Here is a 17836-nt window from a genome sequence, read left to right as displayed (position 1 = left end):
AGGAGATCTTCGGAAAAAGCTCTGGGCTCTTTACCAAGATGACATGTCAATTCATCTTTCTCATGGGAGACAAATGAGTTTGCCAAACTATTTTTCCTAGTTAAAGCCTGGTGTGTATCTTTCCACGGGTAGAATTATTCTGCGTACCATAACAAGGGGGTGTAGTGTGTAATGTTTTCAAAATTTCTCTGAGGAGTGTTCCTTTGTGTAGAAATGATGGCAGATTCCAATTTAATTTCTACCATAGATCAGAAATGATATTTCCTCTCAGTGCTCTAAATAAGGTGAGACCTGTGAACCTACCTGAAATGATTTAAGAAGGTTATAATTGAATTGTCACCCAGATCGTACAGTCTTTGCCAGAGAGGTAACAAAAACATTTGGAAATAACTTTCTATTTTTAAGACAGTCACCAAACTTGACCACAGAGTCTGCCTAGGAGGTTGGTACACCTCTCTGTTGTCCTTATGACCCCCCCTGAGCTAAGTGAATTGATGGTCCTAGATAATGCTGATTGACAACTCACAACCTTGGGAGAAGGATGGAAAGAGCAAGAATCGATTTGGAATATCCCTTGGCATTGCCTTGGAAAGGAAATAAAGGTATAGTATAAATTCTTTGGGCTTGTATCTTCTCTATCTTTTGACACCCTGAAATTTCCAACTTACTGTAAAAAAATATTCTAAGATCTGGGCTGAAGAGCAGAGAGATTTTTAATTTTGTCAGAATACTGTCGTGTTTCTGATAGTCAAGTAGCTAGAACCTTTCAAATGGCAGCCTTGAAAAAGAATAACAGTAGATTGAAATTATACTCGGACTACTGTGGCTCCAGTTCCTTGTTACATGACCTGACTGCTATGTTTTTCTGTTATCTTGAAAATTTTAGGAGGGGAAATAAGTAAGGTTTTGCATTCAGTTAGCCATTAGGGAGTGGAAATTCAACCCTTAATTTTTACCAAAGTTTATGAAGTAAGTATTTGCGAATTTAGCCTGATCTATTTAGAATGAAGTTGATATTTTATATAAACATGTATTCTTTATTGTAGTTCTCTTCTTCTAACTTGTGTTAAGGTGTGTGTATACTTGCTATATTCTCCCTAACCACCTGCTATGGTAGCTTTTGGATGGCTGGAGATGAATTTCCAATTTTTGGATCACTGCCACTTCTACACAGTATTAACCTCCTCTGGTTCATTTAGTAGGGTCAAAACAGCTACGTGTGAGATCTATCACAATAGTGCAGCTGTTAGTCCAGGTGAAAAAACGTTTTTGTTAATATATTGAGTCCCTTGAACTTATTTCAGTGTAGTCGTGTGAATACTGACAGGGCATCTTTTAAATTTAGTCTTATTTAATAGCACTTCCTTGAGTGCTTACATTTTCAACATCTTTATGAGGGATTTGAAATACAAAGATAAAATGAAGTCCTGGTTGTCTTGTAGGGGCGATAGTTAATTATGGATTGGAAGTCCATTTAATTTTTCTAAAAAGGAATCTTTGAAATCTTGCCTTGATTAGCTCTGTATTGCATGACATTCAGCACGTATTCTGTAGTGGAGTTTAGCATGATAGAAATACAATAATTATTGCTGTGTGGATTGTGTGGAAAGTAAGGTAGCCTCTCTGAGTTGGGGAGGAGAAATGAGTTCTGATAGTTTTTGGTATTCCAGAGCTTTCATTCCCTCTCTCTCTCTCTCTCTCTCTCTCTCTCTCTCCCTCTGTCTCTCTCACCCACACACAAAAATTCTATACCCAAATGGCTTTATATATATATGCTTTTTGGCCAAAGCTATTTCCATTCTAGTGTTATCATTGGGGTGGGAAGGAATATGAAATGAATGTAAGTCCTTACTCCCAACAACAAATCCAATGTAGTGGATATGAAATCCCTGATGCTGTAAGTCAAGATCTGGAAAAAAAAGGAAGTATCTGTCAACCCTTTTCTGGATTTAAATTAATGAGACACTGGGAATCAGCATGGTTCAGTAGTTACATTGACCCCAAAAACACAAACTATAGTCATTAGCTCTTTTGGGGTTTTGATGTTTTATATTTTTGTATTTCAGTAATTCTCTGTGGGTCTTTGGCATTGCTACATGTTTTACAAACTAAGGCACTGCCTGCCTCATCTTAGACTATCTATTTAAGGGTGTTTTTATAGCAGACCCTCTAGGAAGAAAGGAAGGGAAATTTCTCACTACAGAGCAAAGGGCAGATGGTTTCATCTCCACTGTGATGAAGATCATGTCTGCCTCTGGGGCAAAATTCAAGCAGGCTTACTGCCCATTAGAAACGATTTGGGCTTGCTAAGCTCGAGTTCCTTTCCTGTTGAGTACCACCCCCTGCGTACAGGTGTTCCTTGGCCCGTTTTGCGGTGGCCCATGGCAGTTGAGGCTCGGAGACCTGCAGCAAAAGTGATGATGCTCTGGCTACAGCTAGGGCTCGACTAACAAAGTGTGCTTTTCTTTCTGGATTAGGAGTATAGTGTTGTGAAACTATGCCTATGACATTGTGGTACACTAACTTGGAAGCTTGCAAGTATGGTAGAAATCTGAGCTTTCACAGTTCTTGACGGATACAAGATGTTAGAGCTGATTTCCTATTATAGAACCAAATGACGCTGAAATGTGGATGATCTGTCATTATTAATCTGTGGCATGATCCTAAATTGTTTCTTTTTTCCCAAAAGTCACATGACTTTTTTAGTGTTATTGTTATAAACATGGCAGAAACAAGGACAGTGATTTGAAAGCTACAGGTAGAAATACTCCCCCAGGGAATATTACAATAGGATCATTACATGTGGATTTTGTTGTTGTTGTTTTTTTAGTTAACTCTTAAGCTCCTCATCTTCCACACAGAACTCTGCTTTATTATTTTCGCTCTTTCACAATGCTATTGCTTTTGAGATTCTTAACAGGCAAAGCCTAGGAACTTTACAGAAGCTAGGTAAGACCAAAAATATACAGAGTGCTTGCAGATCAAGCCTCATCCACAACTCTGTGGGGAATCAAGCAAATGGCAAGAGTGTAATGCAGTCCTTGTAATTTCAGTTCTCTTTTCTGTTTTATCTCTCTTGGGGCTGATGTATCCATCACCTGTTTCAGTGGAGTACATACTGAGGTGAAGCTTTGCTTAGTATTTTATTGAACCTCATATGAGATTAAAAGGAAAAGTCTGTTCGTTATGTGTTGTGTGTATGAGTCTCTGTGTGTGCACATGAGTGTTTGAGTTTTCTATCAGTGCACATAGAAGCTTGGAATGATTTCCTCACATCTGTAATCAACATCTGTCTTCATAAAGAGAATTCTTGACAAACAAAAGGAAGACAAATACAGTTCTTTTGCTCTTTGTTTTTTCCGCATTATCATTGAGTTTGGGCTGATCACTAACACATTTTTAAACAAGCCTGTGAAGCAGGTAGTGGGCTGAAGCGATTTTTTTTGTGATTTTTGGTTCTGTGCCAATATCAGTTTTACTTTAGCTCATTAACTTCTGGAGTGAAGAACCTCTGCCTTATTCATCTTTGAAACTCCACATTGGACTCCATCTGCCCTGGAACATAGGAGGTGCTCAGTAAATGTTTATTTGTTGGAATTGGTGAAAAAATAATAATTGGACTCACAAATAGTAAATGGACACATTTTTAGTGGAATGAATGCCTGGAAGGAATTAAGAGAATGGTTTACTTCAGGCAGAATAATGCTTCTCATTTCAAACATCCAGAGGTGTTAAGGGGTACCTGGGTGGCTCAGGTTGAGTTTCCAGCTCTTGATTTTGCTCAGGTCATGATCTCATGGTCTTGGGATCAATCTTCATGTTGGGCTCTGCGCTGATGGCGCGGAGCCTGCTTGGGATTTTCTCTGTCTCTCTCTGCCACTTCCCTGCTCGTGCACATGTGCTATCTCAAAAATAAATAAACTTAAAAAAATTTTTAAAAATTAAAATAAAAAATGAGCCTTTAGCAATCTTCTGCTATTTTTATAAACTTTTTGTCTCTTATTATAATTCAACTAAATAATTACAGCTAACATTTACTGAGAGTTTATCAAGTGTCAGGTGTTGTTTTCAGCTGTCTCCATATTACCTCATTTAGTCCTCAGAATACTAATGAAAACATTTTATTATCTGTTTTGTGCAAATGAGGAAATGGGAGGATAGATAACATCCAGAAGTCACAGTTGTCAGGACAATACAGAGTCAGAGGAAGTTCCTAGGTTGATGTCTTAATACTGCCTCTTAGAGAAGGGTGGATATGCCCTTGCACATGCTGAACATGTTCCACGATCTGCAGCAACTGCCTAGAAGAGATTGAAAAGGAACTGAAAGGCGCACTATGTTGAAACTTACTGTTAAAACAAACAAAAATTTGGCTTCAAAAGCATTCTAGTTTCTTTGTGGCAAGAATTTATTTTCCAGACATTCTGGCTGGAACCCATTAAACTTGGATATCGGTGCGAAGGGAAAACATACATTGTACTTGACCTAAGATTAAAGTGTAGAAAGACCATGCCACATAACGGGTATCCAATAAATACTTTTTTGATAGACTGAAGGTGGTATTAGAATTCTAAAATGCTATTTCATTTTTAGACTGATCTATAATTATACTTAGCAAGCTTTCTCATACCCATCATCCCTTTGTAGGTATGTATATCCAGATCTTTGGTTATAATATAGTATTGATTCTGAAGTAAATTTTATGTGTCTTTTGTATGGTATTGTGGTCAATTATGGGCCAGCAAATGTTTTTCTGGTGATGTAATTTACTGACATTCAAGAGTAATTCTACATGTGTATAAATATTCAGGCTATAAAATAAATAGATCAAGATTCAGAAATCCAAAAGCTTGGTGGGAATTTTATAATATAATATAAGAAAATTAACCTCTTCAGAATGGAAGCTCTAAGTTATTGCAGTTTTAGTTTTCATCAAACAGATGGAGAGTTCAGAAATTTTTCAGAAGGAATAGTCTTTAAAATTTTTTTTAAATTTTTTTATTTTTTTAAATTTTATTTTAGAGAGAGAATCTTAAGCAGCATGGAGCCCAACATGGGGCTTGATCCCACAACCCTGGGATCATGACCTGAGCTGAAATCAAGACTGCTACACTCAACTGACTAAGCCACCCAGGACCCCCTGATTTTTAAATTTAAAAAAAATATATAAAATTAATTGACATAAGCATATTTTGGATTATCCACAGGACCACTTATAACCAAGTCCTGAGAAAGGATTTAACAGCTGACACTTGCTTTACCTGAGTTTCTCAACCCCCATGTTACTGACATTTGGATTCGATGGTTCTTACTTGTGGGGACATGACCTGTGCTTTTAGGATGTTTAGAAGAATCCTTGCATTCTACCTCCTAGATGCCAGTACTCCCTCTTCCCAGCTGACCACCCAAAATGCCTCCAGATGTTGCCATATATCCCCTAGAGGACAAAATTGCCCCCATGGAGAGCCAATGTGCATTCGTGTCTAAGAATGAGTTTAAGCAAAGTGGCACTTAAAATGTGCGATACTATGGAAAGAGTAGAGGCGAAACTTAATACATAAATGATGCATTTCATACCAGGTAGAGGCCAAATGACATCACATGACAATTTAAGGCTTCACAGTAGTTTTAATAGAAAAGTCTTAGAACACTTGAATGATAAGATATCAGAAAATACTGTAAGCATTCAGAACAAAGATGACAGATGTGTGCAGAGGCAGTTAAATATCGTATTTACGTTTAGTTGCAACATAATAGCATCATCTATCTCAATTAATGTTAATTGAATTTTATTGATTTTTAAATTTTGTTTGTATACATTGGTAAATTTGTTTTGGTTGTAGACTTAATGTTCCAAGCATAAGCTCTAAGCATGAGGAGTTTATACTTAGTTTTGTGTTTATACATATTTAGCGAACATAATAATAAAGAAGAATTTGTCAACACCAGAAATCCTCAAAAATTATTTTTTCCATTGAAAGGGATAACTACATTTCTAAAGCTTGAGAAACACTGGATTTGGGGTATCAGAGGCTGAGTGAAGAGAGGGGCAGTGGGCCAGTGGGAGGAGAAGGACATTGGTGAGAAAGATGGGGAAAACTCTAGGCTTAGATGCTGGACTCCTGCTGTATCATTTTAATTTGTGTCAAGTACATAAGACCTAAAAATCAACTTCTATTTTTATAACTAGTTCACAAAATCACAGAGACTGTTGAGTTATTTTATATTTTTCCTTTTGACAAAATTTAAACGTTTATAAACATATTTGTGCTTTGTATAAACCACCATATGGAAAGCACGCTTATTCAAATGAGCTCATTTCAATTTTGATCAAAACTGAAGGGACATAAGAATTAGGGGTGGAATTAAGTACCTTTTCAGGTGATTTTGACAACTTACTGTGTCACATTGTACAAACAGTATGCAATCCCTGTGATTTTACAGCAGGTGGAATGACCTCGCAGGCTGTGGAACAGGCTCTCTTTAGCTGACACGCTCCCTTTCACATTATTGTTGTTACCTTACTCCTCTGCTGGATCCCTCTGCTCAAAGAATCCTTGAGACTCTCCTGCCTTATAAAGCAAAGGAGATGGAAAACCCTCCCCTTCTAGCCATGACTGCCTGCCTTTTTTTCCTTTTATTCTCTTCCCTTGAAGGGTGTTCTGGAGTGATGGTCAGTAAAGTAAAACCATGAAATTGATTATAACTGGTCATGGTTTCACTGTCTGAAGTGGAAGAGCCAGACCCTTCTGCTGAATCCATTTCTCTCCATTCCCAGAATGGGAAGATCCCTAGAATAATTGATTCATCCAGCTCCAGGACGGCTGGAGATTATATTCTGCACTGGTCTCCAGAATAAGGGGATGTGGAAAAGTAAGGATTGGAAAGCATTTCCTAGCTTTCTGGAAGGAAGGCACTTTTTTTCAATCTACGTACTATGGAGAGAGATGGTTGGACCTTCTCCCCTCATCTAACAATGGCCTAGACATCTACACTGCTATAGACAGCCAGGCCAGAGACTCTCAGTTTTAATATAGACTCTAATGAATCAACACTGGTTTTGAAGGCTAAAAAGAAAAAAGCTTTGGAAGAGAGAGAGAGGGGGCTTTCTGAGGAGAGAGTTTGAAGATATTTGCAGTGCACTGGGAACCTTGTTCTCCATTTATGGGGAAGCAGGATTTTGATTGTATCATGTATCTCCATGGAATTTGGGGCAATTGAAGATTTGTGGTGGTATTGCATTTCTAAAGGGACACAATAAAAATCCAAGAAGTAAATTAGAGAAAAATTTCACTGTATCATTAGGATGACCCTCTGCTAATTAGGATCATTCCTTTCTTCAAAAATTTTAGATGATTCAGGTTACATTTAGAGAAATGAACATTCCTTTGTGCTTTCCTTTGTGCATTTTGGAAATGAACATTCCTTTGTGCTTAGTGTGACATAATTATCATGGTTTTAATTTTAAAAAGACAGTTTTGCAGGAAGTTTTATCTGTCACTGTATAAGTTCTAATTTGTAGCATTTATGCTTTGAGGTCCTGATATTTGAAAAGAGAAATCCTTCAAATTGCTATGATTTTGGAATCAGACCTCTCACTTTTATAAATGAGCAGTATCATTTGATAGAAAAAGTAAGTGGCTTTTTTTTAATGCCAAACTCTGCAAGATGAGTGAAAATGTAGGCTTAGTTTCTGGCAGGCACAGTAGTCTTGTAAACTGCCAACACATGTGATGAGTGAAGCTTGTATCAGGCTTGTGAAAGACATAGGAAGAATCCCCAAAGAACTAGGAATAGAGACTTTAACCTTCTAAAAGTTCATAAGCTCACTGAAAACAATTGTTTGGACATCTTCCTGATTATCCCTGTAAAAGGAAACAAGGTTTGACTTCTTTCAAAAGGCCACTCTTTTGGGAGATGCACGAATGTGCTTTATACACTGATATATTTTTCAGAACTCTAAATTGCTAAAAACAAATTTATCTGAAATTTTATGAAACAAATGATCTCTTGATTATTTATTGTTTCTTGAATTCATATACATATTAGCAGCAAATAGGCTGTCATGGTTATTTTAAAATTGCATTTTTAAATTCACTTACATTGAGTAAATCTGGTTCTATATGGAGAGGAAAGAAAAAAGTTAAATGATGCTTCAATCACTCCTTTTAAAAGCATTCTTTATTTTGTATTTTGGAAACAAGGAATTCTAAATGGAATACTTTCAGGTATGTACATTACAAGGTACTCATTATTCTTCATCCTTGAGGAAGAATTCTTTCCTAAGAAGATAATGCTGATGACGCTGGAAACCGAAAGCTGGGATTTCGGGTATTAGAGAAGAAATGATGCTTTTCAAGCCTTTGATCTGGAATAAAGAGCTATCTGAAGGAAGCAGAGAATGATCATCAACCACAGAGAATCTAGACTCCCCCTCCCCCATAGCTGGTTCTGGAGTATTTAAGCACATTTTCTTTTTCATTGCAACTGATGTTCTTATGCATATTTTCCAAATACAAACTAAAGTGCCTTGTTGTTATATTCCACCTATATCCCAGGAAGACCCAAGAAAAATGGAAATACATTCCACAGCGGGGTTGTGAAACATACACTTTGTTTTCCCTCTATTCCTCTTTATTTTTATTCCACTTTATTCCTATCACTTTCTCCTTATTTTGGAGAGATTTCTTCTCCATAAGTAATAAAGTTAATTTTGTGTGTAAAGGAGGGCACACAGTGCCTCCAATGCTAATGGAGTTTAATTTCTAGCTGAAACATTTCTCATGAATACTTAAAACATTAAAGAGAGATATAAATAATTTCAGCCAGAGAGGGAGTTACATCTTTCATGAACTTGGCATTCATTCATTCAACAACTATGTTCTGTATGCCTGTGATGTGCAGGGCACAGTGCACAAATCCATGTATTAATTAGAAATCGCCCATGCCTTCCTGTAGGAGGAATAAATAATTCAAATTAGAATTATGTAAAAATACCATAAGCTTATTTCTAGAGCCAAGAATTCTCCCTGGAAGATAGGATAGCATTTGAGCTGGATCTATTATACAAAAAAAAATAAATAAAAAATAAAATCTTACCATGTAAGAATGAAAGAAAGGACATCCCAAGAAAAGAGAAGAGTTCAAATGCAGGGGGGTAGTATTTTGGGAAACAGCAAGAAGTGTGTTAGATTACATATTTAAACTTTTTGTTTTCCAGCTCAAAGCACAACTTATCATGGACTTTCTCCACTCTTAGCAAAATATCTTTATCGTCTTCTAACCCAGCCCTGCCTTGTCATCCCAGATAGAAGAGCTGGTACAGCTTTGCCCTTGGGCCATTTCTGACTAGAGCAAAAAGCTTTATTGACTACTTTGGTCCCAGTAAACAGAGTTTGGAATCAGTCCTGTTAACCTAGATCTAGGGTAGCTATGCCAACATGACCCCTGATGATTAGGAGGGCCCACCTAATCTAGACACCATCTCTAGCCTCTTCTTTGATCCCTTGTGTTAAACTTCAGCCCATGGCATCACTAATATTCTGCCAGTCTTGTCCCCTGGCTAGGAGGCCTGTTTGCAGCATCTTTGTTTCTGCCTGGCCTACTATTTTGAAGAGGTTGATATTTCTGTAAGGGCAATACAACTGCTCATATAAAAGTGTGGGTCCTCCTACTTGTTCTCTTCTCAATGTGCATTTTTCCCTGGAGTGAACTTCTTTGAAGAAGTTGAGACTTGACAGAACCAAGATTGACTTGGCTTCATCACTTTGGTATGGTTCTTGGAACACTGGCATTGGCTATCAGCAGCCCTTCCCTCTACTTGGAGGCCAGTACTGGACTCAGCCAGCTCCTCAGTGAAACACTTAGACTAGTCGGATAAAAGTAATAGAAACTTATTTGAGCTAATTGTAAGAATGATACTGATATATTTATTGGAAGAATACAGCTGTATGTCACATACACACTAAAAGCTATAGAATCAAGTCATAGAAAAAAGCAATTTTGAGGCTAGAGGCAGTGGAACTGCCTAGTGGATTGTTTGCTCACAGTTGGAAAGAATCAGCTCCATATCTTTTTTTACCCTTGCAACTCTGAGCTCAATTACTTAACAGAGTAAAATTCTTGAGAGTTATTGTGTGTGTGGACTTGGTCTAGATTGGTCTGTGCCTTCCTCTCCCCTTTGGCCAGATTAAGTCAAGTCCCCTTAACTGACATCCTACCAAGACCGCACTCAGTGGGAAGAAAATAAACCTCCAAACAAGATGGTAGTATTGCATACCAAAGAAGTTGGAAGGAATACTGGACAGGCAAAACCAAGACTGCCAACTGTGCTGGGCTCTCTGTTTGTCTCTGGTCGAAGTTATCATTTCCTCTTTGCTGGCCAATGCTGTTCGGGTCCATTATACATTGGGACCAACTGCTCCTAATTTATAGTAATATTGGAATCTCTCACATTACTTTCTATTTTATGAAGTCTCTTCTTGCAGGATTGCTTATTTAAAGTTTGGTCAGACTCAGGTTGGTTGCCTAACCATCATCAGAATCCAAAAGTCTCTAGCCAAGGGACCATATTTTGTTTCTGTTAGACTTGAGAGGAATAACAAGATATATTTATCTATATATAGAAAACTGCAATCAGGTTTTAAAAGTCTTAATATCTCAAACACAATACTAAGATTTCCTAATCCTCTCCATTTAGATTGGGTTAAATTAATTACAATTAATTTTGGTAATGCTTACTGAAGCCTGAAAAATGAAGAAAGTAATTTTAATACAAGTTACATCTGTGACCATTATAATGCAATATTTTTTGTAACCATGAATTAATAAGATTTGATATTTCTTATTATTGACTTTAAAATTCAATACATATTTTAAAAAAAAAATCTCTTTTAAGCAATGATATGTGACACTTTCATTGAAGAAGTCATTGTTAAAAAAGAGAACTGCCCTGGGGCTTGTGGGTGGCTCAGTCAGTTAGCATCTGATTTTGGCTCAGGTCGTGATCTCATGGTTCATGAGTTCGAGCTCCATGTCAGGCTCTGTGGTGACAGCTCAGAGTGTGGAACCTGCCTTTGATTCTGGGTCTCTTTATCTCTCTGCCCCTCCCCTGCTCTCTCTCTCTCTCAAAAAAAAAAACAAAAAAACAAAAAACAAAAAAACAAAAAAAAAAGAGAGAACTGCCTTAAAACAGTGCTCACTCTTCTCACCTTGATCAGCCATGAATTTATTTATTCTTTGATTTCACATGAACAAAAGACCGGTTAACATATTAGGACAAGATGATATTTAAAGACATTTTCAGTTAAAATAGTCAAATGATTCTCTGACTCTTCAGTATATTGTTTGGCTATATTTTTGCCTGTTGTTAAGAGCTTCTTGCTATACATATGAGAGTACTTAATAAATATAGGCAACTCTGTCACTTAATTTCATTCAAATATGATGCTAATTAGGTCTAAGTGATTGATTTTCACATTATGTAAACTGGGTATTTTTTGTAGAGAACTTATTTCTCTGATCATTCTCCAATCATATATCTCCTTTCAACCAGTAATGTGTGCTCCCTGCCACAAGGGAGTATGAGCATCAAGTGGTGAGCAGCTCGGTATAACCCACACAACCATAACAACTCTAAGTTATTACATTTCCTCCCATAATGTTAGTCCTACAATATCATCTCAGCCATTGGACTGTGACACACGAGTGAGACGGTAGACCTGTCAGATTTGTAAGAGCCTTACCAAAAAAATAATAGCAACAAAAGGCATTTTCAATTTCTTTCTTTTATGTTAACTATTATTTGCAACAATCACCTGTTTTTTGACCGGACCTCTACTGTGCAATATATTTCAGAAATACTCCATGAGAACAAGAAAAGGTATTCAAGTTTCTTGGGTTAAAAGACAGTGTGCATACCATTATAGGGAGGTAGGAGATAAAAGAGGCCCCCGATTTCAAAGAAGTTTTGTGATGGGACTTCTTAGAAAGCAAGGGAGCATTGTTAATTTGGGCTCAGCTCCATTGCTTTCAGTGAATAACTCAATATAAATGCACTGGGTCAATCTGGATTCAGGTGAAAGTGATACTGTACTATGCGGTATATTTCTGTCAAATCTTTGCTGCCAATGAACCAGCTCAGAATAGAATGCACTATTGGTTTTAATAAAGTTACTAAGTGCATAGTGTGAGTACATAAAAGTTTAGTTTTTGAAAAATACTAATGTAACCAAGAAACAAAAAGATAATATTTGAAATTGTTGAAAGATATATATTAGGAAGTACCTCAACATATGGCTTACTGAAAAACATGACTCTTGCCATGGAGATGTGTTATTACAGAAAGGAAGAAATCTAAGATGGGGAAGAAGCATTATAGATTCATGAAAAGTCCTTATGAAACCTACAGATCCATACCAAATGCCTATTATAGCTGAATATTCTGTTAACATGCTCAGATAATGAGTTTTAAACAGTAGGGATGGTTACATAATAACATATATCATGGATTTTTCAATTAACTGCTCCTAGAGGATTATATTAGGACCTGAGGGTAGGTGTCACATAAGGATGATTTTGAATCAGTTACCACTCACCTCAAGCACTTGTTATTTTGAGAGCTTCAAAGTCGTTAGTTGGATCAATGCATGAGGCACAGCAGGAATTCACGTTTTTAAAAGAGTTAGAGTGAGGGGCTAGATGTCCTGGCAGCCAAACTAACTTTGGAGTTCCCCATATGACGCCTTATGCAACCCTTCCTCATGACACATTCAGCCTCTACAACTAAACACTTCAAAATAAACACTGCCCTTAAACATTACCCATCTGAACAAGTGATATTCAAGGTTCAGAGGGCAGCTGCAAGCCATGCTACCAACTCTGCGCCAATCAGTTGACAGTCACCTGATATCAGCAGTCATGGAAGCCGAAGTTTTATAAAATGAATGATAAATGCAAGGATATAAAAAAAGAATACAAAAAAAGTTTAACTCTTTAATATGCTTCCCAAAGATTTCTTATTCAAGATACTGCATAGGAAAACTCTAGCAAAAACCATAGACAGTTTTGAAATGTTTCGCTAACACTAAAGACAGAAAAAAAAACCACGTATTTTGTAAAAGAATTTGGCACTATATTTCTGTACACTACTTTCAATTTTTTTGACTGTGAGGAATGTGAGTCCGTTGTGATTGATGAGAAAAATGTAGAATGAAATATAATCCAAATGAGCTCATATATTATACATGTAATAAATCCTCTACTCTGAAAATGAAAGAAGAGGTTTTTACATTTATGAACATTAAAAAAATCAGGATTCCTCCCTCCAAGGTAAATCCTAATTCATATTTAAAGGCTATTAATTTGAATAAATTTGAGGGTTTTAGTTACCTTGGAGTGTCTTGATTTGCCCTCAACATATAGATGTTTAATAAAATCAAGTATAAGATAGCCTAGTATAATCATTACTAATTATGATGGATAAGGAAGAATTCAGGAAAGTGTTGGAAATTGAGCTGACCCTTAGAGAATTCAGGAGCTGAATTAGAAAAGAAAAAAACGGTGATGGGGGAGTATGTTGACATATTTTCTGAGAACTATTTTGTCCACAGAGCTTTTGTTTTGGTTAACTGGGTTTTGACCTCAGTCTATCTATAGTCACATGGGTGGCTGAAAATAGTGTACTATCAAATTTCCCAAACAGCCAGTTGGAATTCTTTTTATTCAAGTATAATTAACATATAGTGTTATATTAATTTCAGATATAAACATATTGATTCAACAATTCTATACAATACTCAGTGCTCATGAAGATGCGTATACTCTTAATCTCCTTCATCTGTTTCACCCATGTCCCTGCCCACCTCCCCTATAGCAACAAGTTCGTTCTCTATATTTAAAAGTTTATTTTTGTTTTCCCTTTTTTCCTTTGTTCCTTTGTTTTATTTTTTATTTATTTTTAATTTCTATTTTAATTACAGTTAATTAACATACAGTGTTATATTAGTTTCAGGTGTGCATTGTAGTGATTCAGTACTTGCATGCAACACCAGATGCTCATCATGACAAATGTACTCCTTAATCCCCATCATCTGTTTAACCCTTTCCCCCTACCCACCTCCCCTCTGGTAACCATCAGTTTGTTCTCTATAGTTAAGGGTCTGTTTCTTGGTTTCTCTCTCTCTCTCTTTTTTAAAGTTTATTTTATTTATTTTGAAAGAGAGAGCGAGAGAGCAAGTGGGGGAGGGGCAGAGAGGAAAGGAGAGAGAGAATCCCAAGCAGGCTCCGTGTGCTGTCAGCATAGAGCCCAACACTGGGGTCAGTCTCACTGGCCATGAGACCATAACCTGAGCCAAAACCAAGAGTTGTATGCTTAACCAACTGAGCCACTCAGGTGCCCCATCTCTCTTTTTTCCCTGGGGTTATTTGTTTTGTTTCTTAAGTTTCACATATGAGTGAAATAATAAGGTCTTTGTCTTTCTCTGACTCTTTTCTTAGCATTATACTCTCTAGCTCCATTCATGTTTTTGCAAATGGCAAGAGCTCATTATTTTTTAAGGCTGAAAATAGTATTCCATTGTATACATATACCACTTCTTTACCCATTCATCTATGGAGGGACACTTGGGTTGCTTCCATATCTTGGCTATTAGAGATACTGTTACTATAAACACAGAGGTGTATACATCTTTTTGAATTAATATTTTCATTTTCTTTGGTTAAATAACCAGTGGTGGAATTACTGGATCATATGGTAATTCTATTTTTAGTTTCTTGAGAAACCTCTATACTGTTTTTCACAGTGGCTGCACCATGTTGCGTTCCCACCAACATTGAATGGTGATGCCTTTTTATCCAAATTCTCACCAACATTTGTTGTTTCTTATGTTTTTAGCCATTCTGAAAGACATATGGTGACATCTCATTGTGGTTGATTTGTATTATCCCGATGATGAGTGATGTTGAGCATCTTTCAAGTGTATGCTGGCCATTTGTATGTCTTCTTTGGAAAAATATCTAATTCATGTGCTTTTCTCATTTCTGAATTGGATTATTTATGGGCTTGGTGTTGAGTTGTACAAGTTCTTCATATATTTTGGATATGAACCACTTACCAGATGTATCACTTGCAAATATCTTTTCCATTCAGTAGGTAGTCTTTTTCTTTTGCTGATGGTTTCCTTCACTGTTCAGAAGCCTTTTATTTTGATGCTGTCCCAATGGTTTAATTTTACTTTTGTTTAACTTCCCAAAAGGGACATACCTAGAAAAATGTTTGTACTGCTGATGTCAAAGAGATTATTGCCTGTGTTTTCTTCTAGGAACTTTATGGTTTCAGATCTCATATTTAGGTATTTAATCCATTTTGAGTTTATTTTTGTGTATGGTGTAAAAAAGTGGTCCAGTTTTTATATTTTCGGGTGTTTTTTTTTTTTTTTTGGTTTGTTTTTGTTTTTGCATGTTGCTGTCCAGTTTTCCCAACACCGTTTGTGACTGTCTTTTTCTCATTGGATATTATTTCCTGCTTTGTTGAAGATTAATTGACTATATAATTGTTTATTTCTGGGGTCTCTATCCTGTTTTTTTTTTTAACTTTTTTTTTAATGTTTTATTTATTTTTGAGACAGAGACAGAGCATGAACGGGGGCGGGGCAAGAGAGAGGGAGACACAGAATGGGAAGCAGGCTCCAGGCTCTGAGCCATCAGCCCAGAGCCGGACGCGGGCCTCGAACTCACGGACCACGATATCATGACCTGAGCTGAAGTCGGACGCTTAACCGACTGAGCCACCCAGGGTCCCCAAGGTCTCTATTCTGTTATATTGATCTATGTGTTTCTTTTAGTGCTCTTGTCAGTATCATGCTGTTTTGATGACTACAGCTTTGTTGTATATCTTGAAATCTGGGATTGTGATACCTCCAGCTTTGTTCTTCTTTCTCAAAATTACTTTGGCTATTTGGGGTCTTATGTGTTTCCATACAAATTTTAAAATTATTAGTTCTACTTCTGTGAAAAATGCAGTTGGTATTTTGATAGGGATTGCATTAAATCTATGGATTGCTTTGGGTAGTATAGACATTTTAACAATATCTGTTCTCCCAATCCATGGGCATAGAATATCTCTCCATTTGTTTGTGTCATCTTCAGTTTCTTTCATCAGTGTTTTATAGTTTTCAGAGCATAGGTCTTTCACCCCATTGATTAAATTTATTCCTAGGTATTTTATTCTTTTTGTTACAATTGTAAATGGGACTTTTTTTTTTAATTGCTCTTTCTGCTACTTCATTCTTAGTGTATAAAAATGCAACAGATTTCTGTATATTAATTTTGTATCCTGTAACTTTACTGAATTAATTTGCCAATTTTAATAGTTTTGGGGTGGAGTCTTTAGGGTTTTATATATATATATATATATATATATATATATATATATATATTATATGATCTGCAAGTAGTGAAAGTTTTACTTCTTCCTTACCAACTGCTTTTTATTTCTTTTTTTTTGTCTGATTGCTGTGATTAGGACTTCCAGTACTATGTTGAATAAAAGTTGTGAGAGTGGACATCCTTGTCTTCCTGATCTTGGAGGAACAGTTTTCAGTTTTTCACCATTCAATCTGATATTAGCTGTGGGTTTTTCATATAAGGCTTTTATTATGTTGAAGTATGTTCTCTCTAAACCTACTGTGTTGAAGTTTTTTTTTTTTTTTAATCATGAATGGATATGGTATTTTGTAAAAAGCTTTTCCTGTATCTATTGAAATGATTGGGTGATTTTTATCATTTGTCTTGTTGATGTGATGTATCACGTTGATTGATTTGCAAATATTGAATCACCTTTGCATCCCTGGAATAAATCCCACTTGATCATGGTGAATGATTTTTTAAAAAATATATTGTTGGATTCAGTTTGTTAATATTTTGTTCAGGATTTTTGTATCTGTGTTAATCAGAAATATTGGTCTATAGTTCTCCTTTTTTTGTATCTGGTTTTGATATCAGGGTCATTCTGGTGTCATAGAATAAATTTGGAAGTTTTCCTTCCTCTTCTATTTTTTGGAGCAGTGTGAAAACAATATTTATTAACTCTTCTTTAAATGTTTGGTAGAATTCAACTGTGAAGCCATCTGGTCTAGGACTTCTGTCTGTTGGCAATTTTTTGATTAATCACTCAATTTCATTAGTCTATTTCAATTTTATATTTCTTCCTGATTCATTTTTGCAAGGTTATGTATTTCTAGGAATTTATCCATTTTTCCTAGGTTGTCCAATTTGTTGACATATAATTTTTATAATATTCTCTTAAAACCTTTTGTATTTCTGTGGTGGTGATTATTATTTCTCCTCTTTTATTTCTTTTTTTTTGTAAGTTTATTTATTTATTTTGAGAGAGAGCGTGCATGCTTGAGTAGAGGAGGGGCAGAGAGAGAGAGAATCCCAAGGAGTCTCTATACTGTCAGTACAGAGCCCAATGTGGGACTCAATCTCATGAACCATGAGATGATTATCTAAGCCAAAATCAAGAGTCAGATGCTTAACTCACTGAGCCACCCAGGCACCCCATCTCTTTCATTTCCAATTTTGTTTGAGTACTTTTTTTAACTTTTATGAATCTGGCTAAAAGTTTATCAATTTTGTTGGTCTACTCAAGAAAGCTGCCCTTGGTTTTATTGATATCTATTGGGCTTTTTTTTTTTTCATTGTTTGTTTGTTTCTATTTTAATCTTTATTATTTTCTTCCTTCTATTGGTTTTGGGCTTTGTTTATTCTTTTTCTAGTTCCTTTTGGCATAAGTTTAAGCTGTTTGAGATTTTTCCTGCTTTTTAAAAATGTTTTA

This window comes from Panthera uncia, assembly GCF_023721935.1.
Source record: "Panthera uncia isolate 11264 chromosome A1 unlocalized genomic scaffold, Puncia_PCG_1.0 HiC_scaffold_17, whole genome shotgun sequence".
NCBI lineage: Eukaryota > Metazoa > Chordata > Mammalia > Carnivora > Felidae > Panthera > Panthera uncia.
Note: the sequence above shows the minus strand (reverse complement) of the source record.